This window comes from Lepus europaeus, chromosome 13, assembly GCF_033115175.1.
Source record: "Lepus europaeus isolate LE1 chromosome 13, mLepTim1.pri, whole genome shotgun sequence".
In the NCBI taxonomy this organism is placed as follows: Eukaryota; Metazoa; Chordata; class Mammalia; order Lagomorpha; family Leporidae; genus Lepus; species Lepus europaeus.
The window spans coordinates 63,557,403-63,582,628 of NC_084839.1; the positions used below are offsets into that span (position 1 = coordinate 63,557,403).

At 39.0% G+C, this 25,226-nt stretch overlaps 1 pseudogene; it reads right to left on the reverse strand.

Moving 5' to 3' along the window:
* LOC133772347 (U3 small nucleolar RNA-interacting protein 2-like) overlaps positions 1 to 25,226 on the reverse strand; it is a 72,106-nt pseudogene that overhangs the window by 34,101 nt on the left and 12,779 nt on the right.

Here is a 25,226-nt window from a genome sequence, read left to right on the forward strand (position 1 = left end):
TTTCCAGCACATTACTAAATGCTATATTTTAAAGGTGCTAACCTTATTTGCTACAAGTGTATAATATCAGGAAACCTTGTGAGGGAAGGGCTGCATTCATCACATGGCACAAGTCACTTACAGAAGAGATGGGGAAAGTTATTACTTTCCAACTTACAGACACCAAAGTTCAACCCAGCTCCTTCTGTGGTTTGCTGCATTAAATAAGGTTTCAGGGATCACCTGAAGAATTACAGGCTTCTTGACCTAACAAAAATATAAAATTTTCTGCAAATAACAACAGCTATATCATCATGCAGAGCAATTTATGACATAGCACACGTACACACACACACACACACACATCACCTTTTACAGTTCTTTCCAGCCAGCAAAATTAACCTTTGATGTATGTGCGAAGTTAACTTTATTTACTCTTCCAATTGATTAACAGTAGTTACTTATCTATAAGATCCAGCATCAACATAAAGGATGGGTGAGAACATTACTCGTTGAAAAAACCCAAATCACAGTCTTTCAAACTGAAGTTAAACTCCATTATGAAGCTCTAAAGGTTATTTGGGGGGGGGGGGGGAGTGTGTGTGGGTGGTCATATCGCTGATTTTAAAAAATATTTTATTTATTTATTTATTTATTTATTTGAGAGGTAGAGTTACAGACAGTGAGAAGGAGAGACAGAGAGAAAGGTCTTCCTTCTGCTGGTTCACTCCCTAAATGGCCGCAATGACTAGAGCTGGGCAGATCTGAAGCCAGAAGCCAGGAGCTTCTTCTGGGTCTCCCATGGGGGTGCAGGGGCCCAAAGACTTGGGCCATTCTCTACTGCTTTCCCAGGCTATAGCAGAGAGCTGGATTGGAAATGGAGCAGCCAAGACTTGAACCAGCACCCATATGAGATGCTGGCACCACAGATGGAAGCTTAGCCTAATGTGCTACAGCAGAGGCCCCATGATCATTTTAACAATTACCACAGTCCTCAGGTTTGGAATGTTAGCTAGACATAGATAGATAGATAGATAGACAGACAGATAGATAGGTAGATAGATAATAGATCAATATTGATAATACTGCTACTATTGATTCACATTTATATGTTGCTTTACAAAACATTGGCATTTGATTACACTTTTGTATTCTTTACGTTTTATCTTATAGGTTGAAAGTAAAGATTTCTATTCAGATGAGCTTCAATGAATCCTTTGCCCACACTGATTGCATAATCCACTGTATGAAGGAGTGAGTTGCCAATTATCACACGGATAGATGATTAATAAATCAGCCAAGCCAATAAAACATCGTGTGGGGGACTACGTGATCAGCATTGTCTCCAGTTCATCTTTATGCTAAATTGAGTGATTAAAATATTAGTAAATAACCCTGGCTGTCTAAGAATTTGCTGGCTTCTGTAATAGCCTCACTGGTTTTTGATTTTTTAATGGTGGACTAGAGAATCCATTTCAACCTTGTTAGCATGATTTTTTTCCTATTTATTGGTTTTCCCTACTTAGAGTTGAAAACCAAGCCCACAAACAGAAAGTAACCATGTGGGGCCTATGACGTGGGTTTTCAGACTGGGGAGAGTTCTCTTCCTTGGGATTCTATCCCGTCAGAGAACAATTGTGTGAGGGCTTTGAAATCACTAGTAAACCAAAGCCCCAGGCAAAAGAAACCAATAAATATATTGAGCATTAAGCAAAGTTAGACAAGAAAAGGAAACCAAATAGTTTAAGGTGGCATGCAAACTACACTTGCAAATGAGTTCAGTTTCACAAAGAAGACTGGGAAAAGCTGGGAAGCCCAGCAATAAGATTTGAAATAAAAACATCACTTCAACCTAAAGATCTTACCAATGTTTCCCTGGTGACTTGGGCCATGATGGCTCCAGAACGTCCTCAACTGAATTACAGGAAATCTGAGATCTGTTGGGGTGGGGAGGCTCACTCTGAGCAGCATAACGAGCATGTTAAAGTGTGTTTAAAGCTATGGTTGTGGGGATTCTCCGTAATGAAACAAAATGCACATTGATTTTCAGTATGAAGTTCTCAGTATTACGGTAAGTCAAAAAGTGTTTCTGTAAGCCGATTCCTGTAGCACGAGCCATACTAAAGAAGCCCAAGGAAGCTCAGGCCTGACAGCCCCTCACACTGCTCTATGGTAATTTAACTTGGGCTGTTCAGTGGGGTTGTCTTGTACACTGCTTCACTCCTCATCATGCCCTCATCATCAGAGGAAGTTTCATGCATCACATGGTTTTGTTTAATCCAAACTCAACAAAGATAACCAAATGTGATGCTGTTAAAGAACACACATGCGGCCAACGCTATGGTGTAGTGGGCTAAGGCTCTGCCTGTGGCAACTGCATCCCATGAGAGCGCTGGTTTGTGTCCTGGCTTCTCCTCTTCCGATCCAGCCCTTGGCTGGAACGGCCAAAGTGCTTGGGCCCCTGCACCCATGTGGGAGATGCAGAGAAAGCTCCCAGCTCCATTTTTGGATCAGCCCATCCTACGCCATTGCATCCATTTGGGGAGTGAACCAGCAGATGAAAGAGCCTTCTCTCTGACTCTACCTCCCTCTGTCACTCTGCCTCTCAAATAAATAAATAAAATTTTAAAAAAAGAAGAAAATACATGCCAATGCCAGGCTTCCCTTCATATTCTCCTCTGGCAAAAGTGGTCATTGGGATTGCCAAGGAAGACTGGAATGTGGTATTTTCAGTCAAACTTCTAGTTTGTAAAAGGATATGTTTATTCATCTAACCTATAAATATGCAGGAGATTAGCCCAGTAAATATGCCATCTAGGGTTCAGATGGACCTCATGCCATCACCCACACTATCTTGAACCACTATGTTTTTTTTTTTTAAGATTTATCTATTTATTTGAAAGTCATAATTACTGAGAAAGGGAGAGAGAGAAAGAGAGAGAGAGAATGAATCTTTCATTCACCAGTCCACTTCCAGGTGGTCACATTCACTGGGGCTGGGACAGACTGAAGACAGGAGCCAGGAGCTTCTTCTGTGTCTCCCACATGGGTGGTGGGGACACAAGGAAGGACTTGGGTCATCTTTACTGTTTTCCCGGGTACATTAGCAGGGAGCAGGATTGAAAGTGAAGCAGCTAGGACTCAAACTGGCTCCCATATGGGATGCCAGCATCACAGGTTGCTGCTTCACCTGCTATACCACAGCATCAGTCCCAAGCCCACCACATTTTTGTTCTATCATCTGTTATAAAAGCAGCAGCTAATTTTTACTGAGTGCTTTTTATATGTCAGGCACTGTTCTAAGCATAAGGGGATCAATTCTAGGGTATTTGCTGCCTCTCAGAGCTTTATAAGGATTCAAATATTTCCTGACACACAGTTAGTACTAAAGAAGTGTTGGCTATTTTTTTAAAGATTTATTTATTGATTTGAATGGCAGACTTATAGAGAAAGAGGAAGAGGAAGAGGGAGAGGGGGAGAAAGAGAGAGAGATCTTCCATTTGCTGGTCCTTTGCCAGATGGCTACATCCACCAAGGCTGGACCAAGCCGAATATAGGATCCAGGAGCTTTTCCCGAGTCTTCTACATGGGTGACGGGGGCCCAAGGACAGATTTGAGCCATCTTCGCTGCTTTCCCAGGTGCATTACAGAGAGCTGGATCAGAAGTGGGCAGCAGGGACTCTAGTGGATGCTGGCTCTGCAGACAGCGGCTCAACCTTCTATGCCACAACAACGGCCCCTAGCTACTATTTTTATTATTTTGACACCTTTCCTGCTATTATTATCTTATTTTTATTAATTATGCTTTTATACAATCTGTTAAAGACTCTAACTTATGTATTCATTATACTCCTTCCTTGATCTACCTTCTCAAAATCTGTTGGAATTTGACATGACATAAATGTATAGTATTTAGCCTTACTGACCAATAGTCCACTGAGATGGTGAATGTTATGTGCCTGCTTGCCTGGGCCATGGTGCCCAGATAGTTGGTCAAACATTATTCTGGATGTTTCTGTTACAATGTTTTACAAATAACATTTAAACTAGGGAATCTTGAGAAAAAGCAGACTGCCCCCTCTTTAGTGGATGGCCCTTGCCTAGTCAGTTGAAGGGCCCAGGGAACAAAGACCAAGGCCCCCTGGGAAAGCAGGAATTCTACCTGCAACATAAGCTCTTTAGCTCCTTCCTGGGTCTCCAGCCTGTCTACTTGTCCTTCAGATTTTGGGTTTGCTAACTTCCATAATCATGTAAGCCTCACCTTAAAATCTGCCTCTCCCTCTCCCAGTATGCTATATCTACACACACACACACACACACATGCAGACCCGATTCGATCTGCTAATATGGAGAACCTTAATACCCCAGCTAACTATAATGACAAAAATTAGACTGCCCACAAGCAATTTTGCCAGTCTACACCATTCATCATTCTTTCCTATTCTTCCTACAACCATGAGAACTGCACAATCCCAAACGTTTTCCAAAGGGACAGACCTCCAAGTGTCACTTGTTGGCTCTTACTTAAATCCTTAAAAGGATTCAGTTTGCCTACAAAGAACTTCAGGCTGCACTATGAACAAACACAGAAATGCCAGAAACGTGGTCAGATTGCTCCAGAAGAGCTTGTTCCAGGATAGCCCTTGGTCACCTGAGAACAAGTCCACACAGTAGGTGAGGAGGGAACCTTATCCGCCTCACAGCCAACCAGTCGTCTCTTCAGCTGAAAACCGAGATGTGACTGATGAAATATCATGCTAGAGATTTTAGGCCTAGTTATTTAAATTCCTTAAGGTTAATCTTTAAGAAAACAGTAGGGAAATAACATCAATAGCTTGCAAAAGTAAGTCTCACACCATCAAAAGCAAGAGTAGCACTTCACCCAGTTCTGCTTGTTCATGCCCTGGGGAGGACTTCCTGCTCGCATGTTTAAAGACCTCTCATCTGATGGAATGGTGTGTGAAGTTATAAACAGCTGGTGGGTCGTTTAATAGTCACAGGTGACTGGATTTCCCTCTCCCATTTTCTCAGTATTGTCACTTAAAAAAAAAACACACACACACACAAGAAAACCAAAATAAATAAATAAATATTGCACCCTCCAGAATGCATATATATAAAACCAATATGTTTGTCTTTCAATTAAAGACCTGAGGCTCTCAGCTTGAGCGCAACACCCCAACATCAAGGAGAAGATTTTTCTAAGAACTGTGAAATGCAAAACTGGCTGAGAGGCAGTGTGGCTGATCTGTGAGGGTTTCTGCGGAGGAATCCATTTAATGAGCTTTAATGTCCTTGACAGCTCAAATGGCTCTGGGCTGAAGCTTGGTCTACACATTGTCACCTTGGGCACGGCTTTTTTCCCTGAAATCGTAATCCACCAAGATGTATTTGAGGCTTAACAATCAAAACATTCACATGGATTCAAATGTTTCTGTGGTTTTTTTTTCCTTTCAGTTTTGTTTTAAAGCACTGGCCGTGAAAATGGCACCATTGGTATGATCCCAACTTCTCTTTTGAAAGACCCCTGGGATTAGTGACTCATTCAGGAAAAAGAAAATATTGTTTATTAAAATGCATTTGTAGAACAGTGACTACAAATTTGCTGTGTGTGGTAGGCAGGCTGGGGTAGAGAAGCCGTAAGTGAGGAGAACCAATGATTAATAAAAATATTATAGTCTCTGATATTATTTAATCTGACTTAATCACTCAATGTTAAATATTGCATAACATTAAGAATTTTGAGTATATATACACCACTGAAATCAGTGGCACTATTTGACAATTTCAAATTTGCCACAGTAACTTCCTTAATCCAAGACCTCAAAAAATTCTGTTGACTGCCCCATCATGTTAGGATAGAACAATTTTGACTGTTATCCTCAGAAAAAAAAATGAAGTCAAGTAGCTATGGAAAAAATAGTGTATTCTCAGGTATAAGTTCTACCTACTTTGTTCATCCTTTCATGACACACGTAAAGGTATTGTTAATAAAATCAATTGCTCCCCAACTAGTTGTTTGTATCACATAAATCAAATTAATTGTTTTTATCAAACCAATCAACATTTTCCGAACTACTTATGTATCTCCATGATAATATAAGCACCATGAGGCCATCCATAGTTCCCTGGGTTAGTTCCAAGATCATGGTCCTCAGTAATATTTGTTAAATATATGCTCATTTCAGGGCTGGCACTGTGCCATAGCAGGTAAAGCCACCGCCTGCAGTGCTGGCATCTCATATGGGCACCAGTTCAAATCCGGCTGCTCTACTTCCGATCCAGCTCTCTGCTATGGCCTGAGAAAGCAGCAGAAGATGGCCCATGTCTTTGGGCACCTGCACCCATGTGGGAGACCTGCAAGAAGCTCCTGGCTCCTGGCTGCCAATCAGCCCAGCTCCGATCATTGCAGCCATTTAGAGAGTGAATCAGCGGATGTAGGACCTCTCTCTCTCTCTCTCTCTCTCTCTCTCCCTCCCTCTCTCTTGGCCTCTGCCTCTCTGTATCTATGCCTTTCAAAAAAAAATATTTTTATAAAAATTTCAAAAATGCTCATTTATTTAAAAAATATTAGCTAAAAAAAAGGCTTGCTTGTTTAAAAAAAAATGGTGACTACACCTAAGTCACAGGGTTCTTATCCTGCCAGTAATAACTAGAACACATCTGAGAATCATGCATTACCAATAATCCCCCATTCTCACTATCTGTGATGACCCATAAGTCATTGGTCAATTCCTTGGGCCCAGAGCTGTGTTGTGGACTGTACAGCCCCAAAGGGTATCAATTTCATGGAGGATGATTACTATGGGAATTGTGGCCCTTGCAGTTACGCAGTGTGGCAGCCTGGTTGGTTTCAGGGATTCCATTAATGTACATGAGAACTGCAGTGTAATTAATGTCTACCTCCAAGCTAAAGAGAATTAAGAGGAAGCATTCCTTGACTGGGTTTCAAGAATCTTGTCTACCATCTAATTAGCTAATTGGGAGCACTTGGGATATTGCAAGTCTGAGACGCTTTTAGCTTCTCTCAGATGGGGCTAAAATCTGGCCCAAGCTGTCTCATTGGGTTGTTGTGCATTTCTGGCCTCTGTATGCTCATCTGTAAGCTCAGCAAGGCAAAAATCCAGAAACCTCTATGGGCCTCTTACAATTCTGACATTGTACAGATTTGTAATAGAATCCTTAGACCTCAGGTTCATGCTGTGATGATTGCCTTTGGTATTAAGGGCCCAAATCCTATTATAAACACAATCTTTGTGTCTTTCACTCAACAAATATTTAGAAAATACCCATTATGTTCATGGGAAGAGGGTAGATATGCCCACTCATCCTCACCAATAATAACTGGCAACTACTACACAAAGAGTAATGTCAGCATCCATTCAGCAATTACTATGCACCGGCCATTCTTCCGAGATTTTACGTACTTCTATAGTTTGAAATGTACCCCACAAAATTTCCACTGCAATTTAATTGTCATTGTTAACAGTATTAAGAGGTGATCCTTTAAGATGGGCTCTGCCTTCATGAATGGAACAACACCATTATTGCAGAAGCGGCCCCTACATGCCTTTTGTTCCTCCAACCATAGGGACTGAGTGCAGTGTGAAGATTATCACTAGAGGTGCGGCAGCACTCTGGTTAAATGTTGAGCTCTGGAGCCCCATCCATCTGTGAACCCACGAAGAAGTAGGTATCAACCTTGGCTCTTGTGGAAGAGTAGTCTTGCCAAGTTCTTCAGTCAATCAGACTTCAGATTCTTCATCTGAATAAGGGGGAGAAAGATGACATCTACCTGATAAGATTAGGATGATGAGATGATCCACTAAGCCTTGGATTGTCTTAAACACTCAAAAAATTGTTTTCCATTAGTATTCGATAAGGCCGCTCCATTCTGACCCATAGTGCCTCTCAATTCGACTACATGCCGAAAGGGAGAATTTCTGAGAGTCTTCTGTACTTTCCTTTACGTTTAGTTCATATGATGCTCATTGAGCACATATTGACAGATTGATCAGCAAGTGGAGCAAAACTTGAAAGCTCAGATCTCTATGTATTTTTTTTTTTAAAAAAAAGCAAATGAGTGTATTACTATTTGGTCTTTTGATCATTCTATTGAGATTTGTGTGACCAGATTTCTTCTCTTCTTTAAATCACAGGAATAACTTCAGGAAGCCTCAGACATCCTCATATAAGGTTAAATATTTAAAGCAGAGCTGTGCATGAGCGTTGAAAATATCCAGACAAACATATGTTGAAAACCTTTTGTGAAGCCCCGCCGCAGCACAATGAGCCAGGGATGCTGGAGCACCCTTCCAGCTGTGCACGCAGGGTGCACGCACTCATTTGTCTGGGGCTGTCCATCTTGAGCACAGCTTGCAGGCCTATTCTCAAGAATGAGGTCACCACAGAGCCCACATGGGCAGACGGGCTGCAGAGTAAGATATGTCTGGGTGCAGATGTGGGAGGAATGGGGACTAACAGCCATAATGGAAACAGGAAATGAGAGTTAGGTCAGCCCAACTGCACACTTGTTAAAAAAGCAAAACTTAGCCATGTGGTATAATTTTCATGCTCTGTAATGTTACCACCTACCAGCCAACTTTACCAATAAGTTGGATTGTTGCTACAAAGAAGGAAAGGACCCCCAGACATCTATCAGACCGCATTTCCAGCACAATCTTGCTAAGTTCTTCTGGGTTCTCAATCAACACATAACTCACACACTTCAACTGCAAACTTTATATTTTCCCTACTATTTAGAACCATAATGAACGTTAGAAGCCTTTTAAAAACTGGAGGGGCCTCACTGATATATAACACAAAAAAGAAAGTTGGATTTAGTGATAACAAAAGAGCAAGCCCCTTGGAATATGGTATAGACATGTTTGTTCATTGTATGTGCGCTATCACAGACACACATATACACACATAAACACAGACATGCATTTCGAGTTTTGACTCTTTAAATATAAAGTTATTTTGAGAAAACTGTGTGGAGTCTGTGGGCTAGGATAGCAGCAAACCATTAATCTCAAGATGGTTAGCTTATGCTTGCAGCTGTGATGACATTGTATTCACCCCCACTCCAAGAGAACATCCAAGGCTGTCTGCTAACCTAAAAACTTTGAACGTTCTCTGCCACTCTATCTTTGACCTCACATGGATCTTAGCATCTTTTTGGCTGATGATAAAAGTCACACACAGCTAAGACATGTGGTCTGCTAGGATTACCAGCATTCAGTCCTGAGAAATTTTTTTAGGACTCTCTATAATACTGTACTCTTCCTAATATCCATTATTTTATTTGTTAAGATAAACCACTGTATGTAAAACTTTGGAATCATCTTACACAAAACATTTGCTAATTTTGCAAACTCTAATTGTTCCATTTCTTTGGAAAGCTTTAGAGTCTTTGTATCATGTCACCACACTGTAAATCATCTTACACTCTTCTCTCATTATTTCATGTATAGTAAGCCTGTTTTCCCAAATAAAGTGGACCCAGAAAGAGGTTAATACTTTGAATAAAATACAATACTTAGGATAAAAACTATTTTTTCTTAATTTGTTACTTGAAATCAAAAGTGGGGAAGAATACAGGACCTGCTGAGCTGATTAACTGATAATATATTAATGTGTGTCAGAGTGCAGTAGAACGTTCCAGATTTCATTTTTTTTTTTTTTTGACAGGCAGAGTGGACAGTGAGAGAGAGAGACAGACAGAGAGAAAGGTCTTCCTTTGCCGTTGGCTCACCCTCCAATGGCCGCCGTGGCCGGCGTGCTGCAGCCAGTGCACCACGCTGATCCGAAGGCAGGAGCCAGGTGCTTTTCCTGATCTCCCATGGGGTGCAGGGCCCAAGCACTTGGGCCATCCTCCACTGCACTCCCTGGCCACAGCAGAGAGCTGGCCTGGAACAGGGGCAACCGGGACAGAATCCAGTGCCCCGACCGGGACTAGAACCCAGTGTGCTGGTGCCACCAGGCGGAGGATTAGCCTGTTGAGCCACAGCGCCGGCCCCAGATTTCATTTTATCTGTCAGAGAGAAAAAATGTCCAGACTAGAAAGGAAATATGGACAAGCTTAAGTGAGAGAAAATAGAGCCTAAGTCAAGAGTGGAAAATGTCAGACAAGTAACCTGGAAGAAATGAATGAAACCCTGTATGTCCAAGAAACGACACACTCAAGATAAAATTACTGAACACTTTAGAAAACTATAATGCACAGAGAAGACACTAAAAAAAAAGAGAGAGAGTAAAGTGCTTATCTGATTATAAATGCAATACAGCCCATAATTCAATAACTAACTTATGAACAAATATGTGTCAGGAAATACCCAGTATATGTCTAGGATTGCTTTTAGCATCTTTGTGTAGAAAACAATACAGATAAAGTTTCTGCTGTAGTGAACTTGACATTCTAGTGATAGAGACAGTAATTAAATGAATGAATAAGTATACCTAGAGGGGCAGCTGATGATAAGCATTATGAAGAAAAATTAAGTAGAGTAAGGAAGTAGAATGTGACCACAGGGAGATGCAGGAGTTGGTCTGGACTTCCTGAGTAGGTGACATTTGAGCATAAATGAATTGAGGAAATAGTCAAGCAAGGGTAGAGAGAACATTTCAGGCATTGGAGGTAGAATATATAAGAGTCATGAGTAAAGAAGGATGTTGATGTGTTCAAGTCTCAGAAAGACTACGTTAATTTGCTTTAATAGAGTAACTGTTTTCTGTTTATCTAGTTCTATGTATCCTATAATATCACATTTTGTACTATAAATAGACACATTTAAACTATTTTTTTAAAAAGGAAAGAAGAGCAGATGACTGGAGCGGAGGACAGAAGCAAAGAATGAAATAGACTAGAGGGAGGAGTCAGAGCACAGAGGACCTTGTGGAGCACAGTAAAGAAGGCTCAATTTTGTCCGAGTGTGAATTGAAGAATCATGAAGAAGTAGGGAAGTGTCAAAATCACATTTACTGTTTACGTAGTCTGTCAACCATGTGAAGCATATTTTAAATGTGAGTCCTTATATAAATAAAAAAATATTTTTAAAAATATGAACAAGGAGAAGAAATTCTAGACAAGTTAAGAGGCTGTTCCATCAGTAAGCAAGGGTGGTAGTGGAGGAAACGATACCATCTGAAGGAAGAGCAGATGGGACATGACAATAGCCTGCTTAAGGGGGAGGAGTCAAGATGATATCCAGGTGTTGGCTGGAGCAATTGGATGAATTGTGTTTGTTTACTAAGATGGAAACAAAATTGGTGGAAGAGCAAAATCGGGAGTAGGGCAGGGATGTAAAGTTCCGTGTGATTTGGGAATACTAACTGTGTAGAGCAATTGCTGAAAAAACTAATCATATCTTTGACTATATAGATCAAAGTGTAATATAGAGATTGAATAACACAATACTGTTTGTACCATATGCTAACTGCTCTGTTCAGCATCCGACCATACATTTTAGGAGGAGTATTAACAAAGAGAATCACATTCAGAGGAGGGAGTCAAGGAAGGAGCAGGAGTCCCCATGACAAATGCTCGAGGGAACTGGGAACCAGAGAAGAGATTTTTGCTGAGAAGAGTGACTATATTACATGATAGCTGTCTTCAAATAATTAAAGAAAATTAACTTCTGTGTGGCTTCAAAAGGCCCTTCCAAAGGCTTCTGGTCAAAAGGAGCTTTCTATCCATCAGAAAGCTGTTCCAGAAGAGACCAAGCAACCATAAATTTGGGGGTGCGTCAACTAGTCTGTTGAACCAGAAGACAACCAAGTCTCATTCATCACAAGGGTTCTAGGATTCTAGATTCAAACTCATTCTGGGTAGAACCTGTCTTGATTTTTTAAAAAGACTCCAACAGGGTCGATATTTAAAGCTCAAAAGATACTTAGCAATTCAGAATTTTTTTGACCAGGCTTTCTGAACAAACTAATGAAACATTTCAAATAGTTGCTAGATTTTTCTTAATTATTTTGTATTTCATCTAGGGGTGGTGATGAAAAATCTGTTCTCTCTGCTACAAACGCCTGGGTTGACTCTGAATCATTAGTAATAGTTTAAGAGAGGCAGTAATCAGGGACAACACTGAATTCTATTAAGTCACTAGGTAAATCCTGTTTGCTTCTAAAAAGAACTGGATAGAGGAGACACTCATTTCTTGCCAGCAATCTTAAACATTGTATTGCCAATGATAGTTGTAAGAATAAAATTATATTGTTCATGTAATGTATGTAGCAGAGCTTCTGGATCGCAATAAGCAGTTGCTATTATTTTGTAACTATAATTATTCACAAATGTTGTCATTTCCTTATATTGAGTTTTCTGATATTTGGCTAAAGAATCCCTGGGAAGATGAGGTGGAGTCTTTTCAGGACCTTCCTTACAATGGAGCATGATGCTGAGGCTTCCTGCTGGACTGCCTTTAAAAGAGAAGACAGGATGACCTTAGGTACTTCCTGCTCTCATAATCAAAGTTTCTATGAGATTTACCTCTACAGAAAATATTAGAAAAAATGCGCTATGATTCTGAAATTGGAATTAATACGAAACTTTAGTAAAAATGGTTGACTATTACTTAACCATGAGAAATAGTTTTTCTTTATATTCATTAGAAAATATGAAAAACATGGCATTTACAAAAGCAATATCCATAAAATACTTAAATGTAATGCTAGCAAGACATACAAAAGACCTATGTAAAGAAAACGTCAACTAGTTCCTGCAACATATAAACTAATTAGTGAATAACTGCGAACTTAACATTCCCAGAAGGCCAAGCTAAATGTTGTAAACATATTAATTATTGGCAATTTAACTTGTTTGTTTAAACTATATCCAGTTAAAGCCCCTACAAGGATTTTTTCTCTCTTCTAGCATTCTGGAAAAAGAGTTTCAGAAGTTCATGTAGAAGAATATATATGTAATACGTATTTATAATATAATAGCTAAGTATATTTTGAAAAAGAATAGAAATAAGAAAAGACTGGACATAATACCATAGATTTTATACATTACTAAAAGCACAAGCTAAGTTCTTAATTTACCAAGAGCTAAATAAAATTTTCAAGTCTTAAAAATTAATAGGGAAGGATAAAAAGAAGGAAAGACGAAAAGACGGGGAGTGAAAATCTATGAGCAACTGATTATTTCAACAGATAAAAGCTTTCATGATCTGTATGTTAAAACAATATAAACCAAAGTAGAATGCACATAAACTCAAAGAATATTTATAAGACTATGAAAGAGGTTTAAAATTCAACATATAAAAAGTTAATTTAAAGCTTGCTTCATTCAAGGATCCAAGAAGCTGGCCAAAAGACTGGATTGAAAGTAAGAGGATTGGTGCCAGCACTGTGGCTCAGCAGGTTAAGCCACCATCTGCAGTGCTGGCTTCCCATATGGGTACCGGTTGAGTCCTGGCTGCTCCACTTCCAACCCAGCTCCCTGCTCATGCACCTGGGAAAGCAGCAGAAGATGGTCCAAGGCCTTGAGCCCCTGGACCCACATGGGAGACCAGGAAGAAACTCCTAGCTTCAGCCTGGCCCAGCCCCGGCCATTGTGACCATTTGGAAAGTGAACCAACAGATGGAAAAATCTCTCTCTCCTTCTCTTGCTCTCTCTCTAACTTTTTAAAATAAATAAAACTATAAAAAAAGTAAGAGGACTGTATTAGGCATATTGGCTTCCTGGGGGCAGACATAGCAAAATATCATACACTGGGATGCTTAAGAAACAGAAATTTACTATTTCACAAATCTGGAGGCCAGAAGTAGGAAATGGAGGTGTCAGCAGGGTTGGTTTGTTCTGAGCACTGAGACAGAACATGTTCTATGCTGCTCCCCTGGCTTCTGGTGGTCTCAACTATTCCTGGGCTCACAAATGGTATTCTCCTTGTGTCTCCACTTCTTCTTCCCTCTGTAAGAATCTGTCTCTTCACATAGAATTCTTTACATGAAGACATCCATCACGATCAGATAAGGGTCCCATCCTACTCCAATGTGACCTCACTTTAATTATATCTGCAAGAACCCTACTTCCAAACAAGGCCATATTCTGAAGCCCTGGGGTAGGACTTTAATATACAAATTTTGAGGTGACACATCTCAAAGCTTCCCATTAGGGGAAATGCTGGTGTGAAGGGAAATAGGAAGGAGTCAGGCAGACTGAGAGAGAATCCCAGGTGAAGAGAGTGGTAGACTGTATCAGACAGCCAGCGTGGAGTCCTTGGGACAAAGTTAGCTGACAAAGGAGTTCTCACCTCCTAAGAGCACATCTGCTTTACTATCCACAACACACTTCATCCCTGTTGGGGAGCAGGGCCTCCGGGATGTGGGTCTGGCATAAATAAGGCAATAGGTTTCAAAATGCTGCATTGGAGTCCTCAGTCAATGACACTCCTGTGGTAGGTGGTCTGAGAAATACCTTCTCCTGGCTGCCACAATACCATAAAAAATAAATGGATAGAAGGTAATTTATAATAAAGGGAATACAAAAAGTTCAGCCTCACTGGGAATCACAAAAGTACAATGTAAGATAACAGAGAACATTTTTTGTTTGTAAAATTATCAAACTAAGAATTTTTCTTTAAATTTTTCTTTAAATCTACATGATTCTTTAAAGAGGAGATAATCTACATGAATGAGAATGAAGTTGACAAGTTGTTTTTAATATAAATTGGTACAACTATTTTGGAATGCAATTTTACAAAAATGTGTCATATAAAGTAATCACATGTTTTGACCTGGTAAGTGGTTGTTTAGGTTATCCATCCTAGGAAATAGTCAGAAATGTATACAAAGATGATAATTACATCTTTGATAATTTTATAATCAAAAAATGTTAATGAAAATAAAGGTTTAATCACAAGGGACTGTAAGTGAAATATTGATGCGTTTACACAATTAGATAAAATAAAGGCATCAAAATTATACTTTTGAAAAGACTGTAATGTAACAGGGAAAAAACTCAAAAATGCAAAGTTAAATGAAAGATCTCTGCGAGGGAGATCCCAGTGGAAAGAACGGGCCATCAAAGAAGGAGGTACCTTTCTCTGAAGGGAGGAGAGAACTTCCACTTTGACTATGACCTTGTCTAAATAAGATTGGAGTCGAGGAACTCAAGAGGACGAACTCAAGAGGCTTCCATAGCCTTGGCAACTCACGACTAGAGCTTAGGGAGATCAGTGACGCCATAAACAAGAGTGTTAATTGTTAAATTAACAACGGGAGTCACTGTGCACTTACTCCTCATGTAGGATCTCTGTCCTTAATGTGTTGTTCAATGTGAATTAATGCTATAACTAGTACTCCAACAGTATTTTACACTTTATGTTTCTGTGTGGGTGCAAACTGTTGAAATCTTTACTTAATATTTACTAAATTGATCTGTATATAAAGAGAATTGAAAATGAATCTTGATGTGAATGGAATGGGAGAGGGAGCAGAAGATGGGAGGGTTGTGGGTGGGAAGGAAGTTATGGGGGGAAAAAGCCATTGTAATCCATAAGCTGTACTTTGGAAATTTATATTTATTAAATAAAAGTTTAAAAAAAGAAAAAAAATGTTTATTTCCATATGTAATTAAAATTCAATTATGTAAAAATATATGAGGAAATTCAAAATCCTCTCTACTAGCTATTTGGAAATAATCAATCAATTGTTGTCATCTATAGTTACCTTATTAGGCTATGGAACATTAAAAATTATTCTTCCTCTCAACTGCACCTCCGAACCCATTAACCATCCTCTCTCCTTCCTCCCTTTACCCAGTCTCTAATTTGATCATTACATATTATATACACATATTGAAATATCACACTCAACTCCATAAATATGTGCAACTATTATGAGTTAGTTAAAAATAAAATATGTACAATTATCATGAGTCAGCTATTTTAAAACAATAAGGAAAACAATAGCAGCAGCAAATGTGTGTACGTGTGTGCATAGAAAGGGGAGGGTTGTGGGTGGGAGGGAAGTTATGGGAGGGAGGAAGCCATTGTAATCCATAAGCTGTACTTTGGAAATTTATATTCATTAAATAAAAGTTTAATAAATGATAAAAAAAGAAAAGAAAAGGTAACTAGAAGAAAGCACGTCAATATTTTAACGGCAATTATTTCCAGGGTATGTGGATTTTGCTTCATTACTCTTTTCTTCTTTGTTTCCTCTCTGTGTTTTCTAAAATGAGCATTAAAACCAGCAACTTATTTATGCTAAAGTGGCAGATTTTCCACAGGTGGAAAGAGGTAAGAATGAGCCAATGGCAGGAAGCTCATGCGACAATCACAGGAGGAAAAAGAACACCCTATTTTCTCAGTGATGTAGGAGTCAAAGGGAAAGAGGGAAATAAAGCAGATAATTAAATGTGCCTTTGATATTTCCTACCATCCATGCAATCCTTATTCACTGTGGGCAAAAATAACCATGAGTTAACTAAAGCAATTGGCTCAACTCCAGTCTGTATAATCACTTCCCACTTTACATCTAAACCAAAAGAGACAATCCACTCTCAATAAATCACTCTGCATCCTAGAAAACAAAAGTGTCCTCTCTCTAGAGAACAATGCCTAAATACACTATGACAGGCCCTAGGGCATGATTCCCTGTGCAGACTCCCGGGGCTCATTCAGTAATGTGACCTCTAACTGCTCTTACACTTCTGTACACAGTAAAATATGGAGACACTGGAAAGGGAGTTATTGAAAGTATCTCTTTCTCCCAGCCCCTTCACTTCTAGCTTCATATCTACCCTCAACTAAAGTCACATTTATTCTGCTTCAGAGGAAATTTGTAACACCAAAACCATATCCACCGTGGAGTAATAGCACGTCTAGCTGGCTTAATGACCTTCCTTTTTAGTGGTTGCTTAGCTATTGCCACAGTTTTAATAACCTAGCTTGTCAGAGCACACAGTTCAAAGTAGATGCTGTAATTTTGCAAATCAAGGAAACGGACAGTGAAACTCTTTGGTGCCTTCCTTTTCCAAACCAAGAAGAAGATCATTAGAAACAGATACAAGATCTTTCTTGCAAAACGTCCAGTTTAATTTTCACCACAAATGGTTCAGAGAACTTTTCATGCATTTGACATGGAAGAACCCAATTTAAGTTCAATTTTGGAAAGAAGAGAGAGGAAAGACGAGGAAATTCACCATCCCATGAACAATAGCCTGCGAACAAGCTTTAAAACTCTTGTACAGTCATGGTGGCTTGCCTCTGAAACTCTTCTTCCAAATGACTCCCAACCACATTACTCAATGCAATTTCCCAACACATCCCTCCAACTCCTTCCAGTTTGTCAAGACATCTCTGCTTTTAAGTGCTCTCCTCTCCCTGGAGTGTCATTTCATTGTTTCTTGGATTTGACAACAGTACCTTGGTTTGGTTTGTCCCATCACCCTTTTCCCTGGGAGGCATTCGGCACATTTTAGAGGATTTTACAGCATTAAAGGAGAGAAAAACATCCCTTCCGGATGTCTGTTCTGAATTTGTTTGTGTTCTCTTCTGTGTATACCCCTCCTTTGTTCTGTCCTCTGCATCAGACAGAAAGCAATCATCCTGCCTGGAACATATCTATAGCCAAGGCTCCATGTAAATTACAGAAAGAGATGACAAATTTCATGGCCTGGTTATGGTAAAAATGGCAAATTTCACAGTTTGTCATGGATTAATAGAAAGGGAAAACAAACACAAATGAAGTCATCCCAATTGTTAGAAATAATTCCAGAGTGACTATTTGATGAATTTAAACAATGGGATGGAATGCAAGCTGTTCAATATGCAAACTATGATTTTAAATTTAATAAAGAACCTTGTCGTTTTATACTCAAACATCCTCAAACTAAAGGTTGAATCCAAACACACTTGCACTTCAACCTGATCCCATAATGAGAAAGCCCTAAATTCCAAAAACCTGAGTTTACCCTTTTTCACAGAAAATAATAAAGCTTCCATGAAATGTTTTCACGATGAACCATGGACTGCAGATTTTTAGGGTCATTGGTGACATCATGATAGATGAGGAGATTTATCTACATGCTTGGAAATGTTACACAGCTCCGTCACGCCACCTGGAAAATATCTTTAAAGGATTAAGGAACTGAGTCTAACTTCATAGTTCATTCTCTTTAGTTCTAGTTTTAACTTTATCCCTTTCTTTGCTCATTCTCAGTTACTACTGCAACCTTACGAAAAACGTGTTGACGAGGGCCTCGCTCACCAAGGGATTCTGAGTAGGGTCTTAGCAAAGAATTGGGTGATCCATCATCATCTCTTTAAATTCAGATTTTTGTAGCCAGAACTTCTGGCCTGGCATTCCTGCAGCTTTCGTGACTGCTTCTCCACATTGTCTGAAATTCTTCTAAAGAATTCTTCAAAAAAAAAAAAAAAAGAATTCTTCATTGTTTCAGAGCCTAAGCAGTGTTTTGCATTATATCTTGTTTCTGGGTCTCAATTTTGCTTATGATTCACCTTTGTGTCTTTATATAGAATTTATGTATATGGTCTGAATAAAACAAATTCTGAAATTCTGAAAGAATTACATATAGCCAGATCATTTATTGTAGCTGAAATTTACCTAATACTTGTCAACTCAATCAAGTTGACCATAAATATTTAGTCTGAGTATAACTCTTTAATCACTTCAGATTCTTCAACAAAAGTGAAGGTCAGAATTCAGATGCTAATATACATGTAGGTAGAGGGAGGGAGGAAGATAAAATAGATGGTGATATTAGATGCCTTCAATCATGAAAGGTTTTGGGACTGTCCAAAACACTGAATTTAATAGGCACAGATCATTCCAAGGGGGTATATAAGAGTACCATGGTAATTCCCTAACAAAGAAGACATAATTCATTTTTCATCTCTGTATCTTGGTATGTGTCTACATTAGAAACAACCATATTTGGCTTATTGTAAGCTTTGGCAATCATGACCAACTCACCCAGAAGTTGGAAATGAGTAGCAAAGTTTTCCAATAATGATACCTCTTTTCTTTTACTCTATTGACAGATTTTTGATTATATGGAAAGGCAGATAGAAGAAATGATTTTTGCATCACTTTCAATCTCTTCAGGGCCTATACCTGTTCCACACTGTCACCTTGTTTATGTCACCTTGCAATGTTCCTATGTGTATGTTTGTCTTATACAACCAGACTGGAAAGCTATTCATCTTCTTGTAATTCTTCCTGAGCACACTGGGAACAATTCAGGACCATAGTGTTAGCTGGCTAGAGAGACACTCCTAAAGCCCATCTCAAGACCATCAGCTGCACAGCTTGATAATTTAACTTTAGTCATTTGCAACAGGTCTTCCTAAATCATTGCTAAGGATTCCAGTCTCCAGAGCTGTACAGTGTATCCCTACTTAATATTCTCAGCACTGCTGTAGAAAATAGTTTCGTATGCAAATATAGTCACTCAGCTTTCTGGTCATAGAAACTCTGTGTTAAGGAAAGGCTGCTGGAACATCTGGTGTCCCATCAAGTTCCAAACATCACCATCAGTAAAGAGTGAGCTCAACTTGGAGTGTAGGATAAAGGCACTAGCCTCTGGCGGAGTCCCCACTCCATACTGTTGACGGAATCTGAAGAGGATAGTCATTGGCTCTGACAAAGTCTGTAACAAATTGTATAGGTTCTGGCAGATATGGCAGAACCTAAATCTGAACCTGTTTTAAGGAAGCTAAATCAGAAGCAGAGTAGCAGGGACTCAAACTGGCATCTGATAGAGGATGCCATTATCACAGGTGGAGGTTTAACCTGCTGTACCACAACACTGGGCCCCACCTCTTCTTTATGTCTCTTTCATCTCATAGAAAACTGACAGGGCTTCCTAAACCTACTCAGTGGAAAATTCAGATCCAATTTGGGCATTGACCCAGTGGAAGGCTGGCTCTCTTACCCCTTGTCTTGACACTACCTGGTGCACCAAGTTCAGGAACAGGGTTTAAGCCTTTTACACCTACATTGTTGAGATCCCCATTTTGGCTTTCATGGTAGCAGGAAAGGCAGGTTTGGTCTTATTAGGCAGGATACAGGTGGTGGAGGTAAAGATGCAGTCATGCGCATATGTGTAGGTCATTAAAGTTGAAAGATGATACATACAGACTGGGAAAAAGAGTCACACAACTTCCTCCTCCTCTGCCTGATACCTGTCAGGTGCATCTCAGCTCACAGTACTCTTCAGATTGTAGACTTTCCTAACTGACCACAAACAGATCCAGATATCCAGCTGCCAGGAGGTGGGTTAGTGGTTAGCAGCACAAGCTGTGAGGTTAAATTCATCTAAGGCTGGTAATACAGACCTAGGTTGGCTCCTCACTAGCTGTGCAGCTTGGAGCAAACTAAATTTCTTGAAGACTAAGGTTCCTAATTTGCAAATGCACATTCTTCAATATGTATGAATTTATTAGTCAGGCAATCAAGGCTGGCTGGGATGATAACAGTGATGATGATGACAACTCGCAGCTCCACAGCCGAGCAACAGTTAATTTTTTTACTGGTGTAAGTCAGCCAACTCTGCTCCAGTCAAGACTCGGAGATTCAGGCTGAACCTAGTAAATGGATCTGACTTGTAGCCCTCTAATAAATCCTCTGTATCTGCCCAGGAAATGAGGAAATCAAAAGAGCAGAGAATATTGTGGGGGATTTTAGAAGCCAAAAATCTATTTACACCCCATTGACCAGAACCAGTTTCATGGTTCATCATGAGTTCGATGAGGCTGGGAACGTGCCCAGGAAGAGGAGAGGAGGCACAGGCACTGGCTTTCACTGTTGTGCTCTGCCCTTGCCACCATGAAGGCACTTCATCTGGTCAGGGATTTGAGGAAATGGACATGGAGGCTTGAACCCTTGAACTACCACATGAACCAAAGGACTGGGGGCTATCATGGAGATTAAAAGGAAACTTCTTTGTAGATGGGTAGCTGCCAAGGGATGGATAAAACCGATTTAGTGGGCTTGTTCACCATAACCTTTCTGCTTCCTTGGATAAATAAAGGCAGGAAACCCCCTTAGTCCAATCTTAACTAATATGACATGAAGCCTTGGATATCTTTGTAAAGACACTTTGTCAAAGGCTACAGAAATTACTCTAAGCTGAGATAGTTAGGAAAGTCCTCAAAGTGAAAAAAGAACTTAATCTAAGTTTTCAGTTAGGCAAAGAACTATACAATTGATGCAGATATAAAGTTCACATGCTGTTAGTTGTATTTGCCCTCAAATCACCAAAAAAGATAATGAAAATCAAAGGCAAGTCATTGAAAATTTTGGTCATAAAGTGAAAGTAGTATTGATGAGCAGGAGACTACCTTATTCTGCTAAAAATGACTAAAACATTTGAAAGGGAAATTAGTTCTTAAAATGATAATTCTTTCATCCATATGTTCTGAACTTCACTGTGCAGATTTCATGTGTGCAGGTGTCTTTCAACTGGCACCTGTCAGTTGCTTCTTAGCTCACACTGCTCCTCAGTGGACATTCCTAATGAAACAACTCCAGGCATCCACCTGGCAGAATCATGGTTTAGACCATAGTTCATTGGTCTCAGATTTATCATCTTTGGCTCAATGGGGTTTCAGCTTGTGGTTCTGGATCTTGATTTGCCTTTCCTGCTCTAGTATTTGTGTGGAAAATTGCCTCAGAACATCCCTGATCTGTTTAAAGAACTATCTGGGCATCTCATGATTCAGGGGCTCTCTGTTTTAACCAAATAAGAGAAGGGAATGAAAGTAGTGTGAATAGAACCAGACCAGAGGAAAAGAAATACTCAGAAGGTAATCACAAGAAAGGTACAAGAAAATCAAGAGTTTAAACACCAAGTTTAGATAGTCTGGTAGCTTGAGAAATTTTCATGCCAAAGAATTAGTGTTCTATTCCCTAAGGATACTATATATATAATAAAAAAAATAAAATAGAATCACAGTTTATGCATTTACAGATCTTCATTATTGTAGTGACTCCTTTGCAATTATTAAAGGTCCTAGAAACTAATGAAAATGTAATTCTATTAAGTAGCACTTGATAACAGGAGAAATATATAGAAGTTGATATGTATATATTACCCAACAGTTATATTTATTATATTTTACTTCAATTAACTTTTCCTTTATGTTAAACATGATCATAGGTAGCAGAATTTAATTAACTTTTATAGGTCTACTTCAACATATAATATACCCTATTTCTAATGCATTTCTGAGAGCTGAAGCATTTACCTTTCTCTACGTTATCCATAACTGGGACAACTTATTTCCTCCAAAACCATCCATTTTTCCTGAAACTCCTCATTCTTGCCATAATTCCTGCTATGTTGGTTGTTCACTTATTGCTTTTGTCAAGGCCACAGCCCAATCTTCTATACTCTGCTTTGTATTGCTGGGACTGGAAATCTACAAACTATGTTTCCCAGATACCCTTTTCAGTTGGGTTCTCATTATATTCTACCATTTAGAGGAATTGTTGGAAGATTAGAAAATGAGAGGAAAAGCAGAAGCCATTTTTTGTCTTTTCTTCTGATGCAACAGCACAGCTGTTGCTGTTTCTGGTAGAATGATGGCAGCAGGGCTGGGGAAACTTTAGCCTCTGGAGTGCCAGAATGGGCAGCCTGTTATACAATAGTTTGTGTTACAGCTGAGGCTACACTTTGTTGGCAGTTTCAGCAGCAGCAGGTGTAGGATCCTGGGCTGGGCCCAGGAGCACCAGAAGCTCCCTTTTTCTATTAGCTCAGACTCAACCTGAGGTCATTCATGGCCATTCTCCCTCTACGTTACCTCTTGTCAATTACCTTTTTCTTTATAATAAATTTCATACACATACATTCTTTCCATTCTAATTTACTCAGCCCTGGTTTATTTCACAACAGTTTCATGGGCTTCCACAATATTCAATATCCAGATATTGAAATCTGGAGAGGACTAGATTTAAAATTTAGTTCTTCCACTTAACTTCCTCTGTAGCTTTAAGCAAGCTGTTTCACTTCTTAAGAATCAATTTCTTCATCTGTATTAACAGTAAAGAAAAATTGCTAAGCCCCATTGAGCATCTACAATATACCTGAAGTTTTGTTAAATACCATATGTGCATTTTCTATTTTAATATTTAAAACAATCCCATGGGATGAGTGTTATATTTTTATAGCTATAAAACTGAAGTATAGAACAATTTTCTTAAGGTCTCACTACTGTAAATAGAGGAGATGGGCGTTGAACCCGGGTGTTGCTAACTTCAAAGACCATTCTCTCAAGATTACGTAAGAGAGGATAATAATATACATATTATAAGGTTATTGTGATTAAATGAGATAGATATCCCAGGGTCAACACATAATAAGCATTCAGTGAATGGCAGATATTAGTTCTGAAAAGTGATATAATATTCTTTACATCTCATATCATATAACATGTGTGTATTAATGGCAATAGATTCTGCTTTGGACATCTTTACACAAATGAGTGGATGTCTGTCCCCATACAAATGTATAAGAGAGTTAACAGGAAAATAGAATTTGCCTTACAGTCACTGATGCTGAAACACAAGTTCTATAGACCAACTCTTCCTGGCATTGAATATACACTTACGCATTAGTTTTTCGTACTTAAACAATATATAATTCTTTTCTATATGTAAGCACACAGTTAAAACTTAAGAAAACTTAGATTTGCATATTTAATGTGAACATTTGACATGAAAAGGATAATTATGACAAGAGGAAATGCTGAGTGCCACCAAGCAGGAGAGGTCAGGTAGTAGCCCAGTTAAAGAGAAGGGGGGATCCTGAAGGCAGAGCCCATGCAGGCTTAGGGTTAGAACACATGTTCAATTTATTTTTCTGTTTCACAATATAATCAGTTTATCTTTTCATGTAGCTTATCTTTGCTTTTTGTTGGGATGGTGTATTCACTTGTCTTAATTAAAATATTTTATATTCAAAGAACAAGAGTTAGCAACCCAAATAAAGCTTAAAATTTCTGGAGCATCACCTTCATCCCAAAGGGTTCTGTTATTTTCAAGGTTTCTTGCCTTACCTTTCTTACTCTCAGTGGATAGTTAGAATTACTTCCTCTAGAGTCATGCTTATATAGCATAAAGGGGAATGGGCAGGTGTCAAGGACCAGAAGCCTGAAAGCAATGATGCTAAATACTTCTTTGAACTTTCTGGGCCTTTATTTCCCCATTTTCATAATGAGACCCAAGGTTTTATCCTTTACAGAAATTTTATGATTCATATTATTTTTCCATTCTGATTTACTACATGAAATTAAAGCACACCTAAAGCATAAATATCAATGCATTCCAAAATGCTGCACCTGGGAACCCTACTCAAGATGATTTTTCAGAACATTCAGTTGACCATTCTTTGAGCAACCGTGATGCGATGTGTAACTCCACCAAATATCAACTGTCAGGGATCTTAGTCTAGACAGTAAGGCAAGACACATGCACCAAAAAGAAGATGCAAGAATAAGGCAGAATAGGATGTGAATCAATACCAAAATATCTAAGTAGATAATAAAGTGGAGAACAATCACAGATAAGGAACAAGTTTGGACCATTTGAAGGAAATACAAATGTAAATTCGACTAAAGTGGAGAGTCTGATGGAAGAGCAGAGGAGAAGGAAAATAGAAAAGCTAGATAGGAAAAACCCTAGAATGACAGAAGGAAATGACTCCTTGCACCATGTAATGGGCAACCATCGTTAGGCTTTGAATAAGAAAATGACACTTTCTAAAGAATCATATGGGGTGGATTCTAAAGTTACAATCCTGTTACAACACACAGATGTGAACTGCAAAAGCTTTAGGATTTGGAATTTATCTCATTTAAATTGTGAAGTTGGACAGGTTCTCATAATCCACAAGGGGTTTATTACAAACATACAAGTCACACAGACATTCCTTTAAGTGACTTTGGTTTCATTGAACATACTTTCAACTTAATGTTACTAAAGATCAAAACCAGTAGCTAGTGGCAAAGTTAAAGCATCAAAGAATTCTAGTCTTTAGAACTTAATCTATCCTCTCATTTATTTTTTAAACTAGATATCACTTCATAAGAAGCTATTTCACTCAAACACCTATGTACCTGTGTTGTGTGTGCATTTGGTCAGTCTTACAATAAAGTCAACACTCTCTTTGTCCATTGAACATGGTTGATTAGAGGATGACCATCCCAACCACTCGTGTAGCTGATGGACATTTTTTTTGTTGTAGTATTTGAAAGAATCAAACAAAAAGC